The sequence below is a fragment of the Ovis canadensis genome, chromosome 1, assembly GCF_042477335.2.
Source record: "Ovis canadensis isolate MfBH-ARS-UI-01 breed Bighorn chromosome 1, ARS-UI_OviCan_v2, whole genome shotgun sequence".
Taxonomy (NCBI): domain Eukaryota; kingdom Metazoa; phylum Chordata; class Mammalia; order Artiodactyla; family Bovidae; genus Ovis; species Ovis canadensis.
In genome coordinates this window covers 93,778,468-93,782,109 of record NC_091245.1, presented here as the reverse complement: position 1 = coordinate 93,782,109, position 3,642 = coordinate 93,778,468, and the positions used below count along the sequence as shown (strand labels likewise).

The following is a 3,642-nucleotide window of genomic DNA, read 5'->3' as shown; positions in this document are numbered from 1 at the left end:
ATAGGTGGTTCAAGACCACATTATCTGAACCCAAGGATCAATCCTAACATCTCTAAAGGTGAAACAACCCATTATACTTTCTATCCAATGTAACAGAGTAGCAAGTACGTAGCACCAGGATTATTACTGAACAACAAACAAAAACAGTGATGAATCTGGTCAAATCTCTGAATTTAATTACCTATTTACAGGAAATATAGGGGTTAAAGGAACATGGTAAATAACACCAAGAAGATGCAGACAAATTCAGAATGAGGGAAATTTTACAGAGCAAATAACCTACTTTCTTCAACTGGAATGAAATAACAAAAAAAAAAAAAAAAAGAGAGAGAGAGAGAGAGAGGAGCTGTTTAGAGATTAAGAAGTCTGAGATATTAAGAGATTAAGAAGTTTGAGATATTAAGAAATAAATCAAACAAATGTAATTTGCAGACCTGATTTAGATCTTGATTCAAAAAAACAAACTATAAAGAGACATGTTAGGGACAGTTAACTGAAATTAAACATGAACTAGATACTATATGGGGTTCCTGGTGGCTCAGATGGTAAAGAATCTGCCCACAAGGTGGGAGACCCAGGTTCAATCCCCAGATTGGGAAGATCCTTTGCAGATGGGAAAGGCAACCCATTCCAGTATTCTTGCCTAGAGAATTCCATGGATAGAGGAGCCTGGCAAGTTACAGTCCATGGGGTTTCAGAGTCAGACACGACTGATTGACTAAAACTTTCACTTTTCAGACATTATATATTAAAGAATTATTATTAACTTTGTTGAGAATAATAATGGTATTGTGGCTATTTTAACCTTCAAAGAAGAGTCTTTACATTAGAGATAGACAAGGAAGAGCTCACATAGGAAATGATACAGTATTTGAGCTGGCTCAAATAGAATTACTTGTACAATTAAAAAGTAAATGAAAAGAAAAAAGAAAGTTTATGGACCAAGTTTTCCTTATTCTCCACTAACATACAAGAGAACCATCTTTTTTTTGTTTGTTTGTTTCAATTGTTTATAAACCAGATTACAAAAATAATCTTGGTAGATACCTTAGTTCATCCTTCTAATAAGCCTGTTGATCTGGTCTTCCCTGTTGCCAGCATCTCCACCTTCTACAAAATGGGTGGTCTTTTTCTTCATTCCACCTCGTGGAGAAGACAATTTAAAGGGCCACAGGAAGTTGTTTGCTTCTTTGAAACGTTTTCCAACGGTATAGATCTCATAGATCTCATGAACCAGATCCTCCATGCAGATGATTCCATGTTTCCCAAGAGATCAAGCAATCAATGCATTGTCTGTCAGGGCAATTCGCTTTTTGTTGATTTTGCCATAACCACGCTTGTAGATCAATTCATTTACAGACTTCAGATTTGGGTACCCCCATGCAATGTATGGCTTCACAATTCTCAGCATGTTAATTGATGCCTTGTTGAGCTTCACAAAGGTGCCGTTGAAGATCTGCCGGAGGCAAAGGAGCTGCAGCACCTTTTGAACCTTTGGGCTCACACCGTTGATACCTCTGATCCTGATGACAAACGCCAATTTGGGTTCCGCGGGTACATAGAAGTTGCCGGCTTTTTGTGCCATCCTAGCCATTCGAATTTCAGTTCTGTACATCTGCCTGTATTCCTTGTGGTAATGCTTAGCTTTTTCATAGATAAGCTTCCTCCTTGCCTTTCGAAGCATCTTTTGGGCAAACTTCTTTCTCAGTCGCTTGATCTTAAGCTCTGCGAAATTCTTCCGCTTTTTCTTAAGGGTTTCTGGCACAGCAGGAACCTTCTTTTTCTTCTCTTCTGCACCCTCCGTGGTTCCAGCCGGGAAAGAGGCAAGAACCCTTTTTTAATCTAAGGTGTTGAGTAGAATGACTACAGAAAACAGATTCCAGAGATGTAGAGAATTATAGGGGAAGTCTTCTGGAGAGGAAGCAGAGAATTCAGGTAGGATGTGTTCTAAGACCTTGCTACTCGAAGAGTGGTCCATTTCCTAGCAGCACAGGCATCTTCTGAAAGTGAAAGTTGCTCAGTTCTGTTCAACTCTTTGTGACCCCATGGCCTATACAGTTCATGGAATTCTCCAGGCAAGAATACTGGAGTGGGTAGCCTATTCCCTTCTTCAGGGGATCTTCCCAATCCAGGGACCAAACCAGGTCTCCCGCACTGTGGGAGCTGAGCCACAAGTGAAGCCCAAGAATACTGGAGTAGGTAGCCTATCCCCTCTCCAGCGGATCTTCCCTACCTAGGAATCAAACTGGGGTCTCCTGCATTGCAGGCAGATTCTTTACCAACTGAGCTATCAGGGAAGCCCAGGCATCTTCTGGGTTATTATAAATGCAAAATCTCAGGCCTACCTCAGACCCACAGAATCAGAAACAGTCAGGGGATCTTTTAACAAGATCCCCAGGTGATTCATATGCATGGTAAAGTTTGAGACCCATTGCTCTAAGTGCTGCTGCTGCTGCTAAGTCGCTTCAGTCGTGTCCGACTCTGTGTGACCCCATAGACAGCAGGCCGCCAGGCTCCCCCGTCCCTGAGATGCTTAAGGCAAGAATACTGGACTGGGTTGCCATTTCCTTCTCCAGTGCATGAAAGTGAAAAGTGAAAGTGAAGTCGCTCAGTCGTGTCTGACTCTTAGCAACTCCATGGACTGCAGCCCACAAGGCTCCTCCATCCATGGGGTTTTCCAGGCAAGAGTACTGGAGTGGGGTGCCATCGCCTTCTCTGGCTCTAAGTGCAGGCTCATCTTTTTTAAAAGTTGCTTCATTATCCACCTCTGAAAGCTCCTAGTGACCAAATCTAAGATTTCACACAAGATCCTCTGAAAGCAAAGATTCGTGTGTTAATCTGTTGCAACACCTACTCTGGTTCCCTTACTAATGGCTGATCCACCATCTATTCCTGGCCCCCAGCCACACAGCATCCTCCCTGCCATGCTTCCTAATTGGTAATCTGCCACCCATGACCTTGACCAGATGGTGTACTGCCTTGGGACCCCTGGCCTCATCAGCTGATTCCACACTCAGGCGGAGCCACATTATAAAGGGGGGTTAGTGCCTGGAGCATCCATAGAGACGGATGGGCCTCCAAAGACTGTGGCATGCAATTAAAGGGAAAGAACTCTATTAAGTATTTTTATGAGAGGCCAAGGCCCTTTGCAGATAAGGGTCACCAGCCATGTTATTCATCTAGTCTTGCTCTGCGGTCCAAATAGAAAATACTTTACATATGAAGAGGTATGGGGAGGGCACAAGGCAGCTGTGGAGTGCTTCAAATTCATTCAGATAAGTGGGACTCTCTTCTGCCCTCTCTTTTCCAAAGATGGGAAGGTTCGTCTCCTTCCCATAGATAGTGTTATCTATCCTTTTGGACAGAGCCAACTTGGGAGTACCATATATGTCTACTACATGATTAACTTTTGTCCATGTACACAACTGATTCTGAATACTGCTTCTGGAGATTGCTTTGATTAATAGGGTCTGAGGAATTTCACACTTAATATTCGAGTTGAGATACAGCATGTAGCATCCTTTCAGTTCTCCAGAACTGGCAACCCCATCGCAGCCTTTTATGAAGTGTCTCAAAAGAAATCCTTTCCAGATTTCTGAATGTTTGCCAGCAGGTTAGTTCAACATCTTCAGATCTGCCTCG

General features: G+C 42.8%; 1 pseudogene; it reads right to left on the bottom strand.

Annotated features, from left to right (window-relative positions):
• Positions 1 to 1,039: 1,039 nt before the first annotated feature.
• On the bottom strand, positions 1,040 to 1,809 carry LOC138429496 (large ribosomal subunit protein uL30-like; annotated as a pseudogene).
• Positions 1,810 to 3,642: the final 1,833 nt, after the last annotated feature.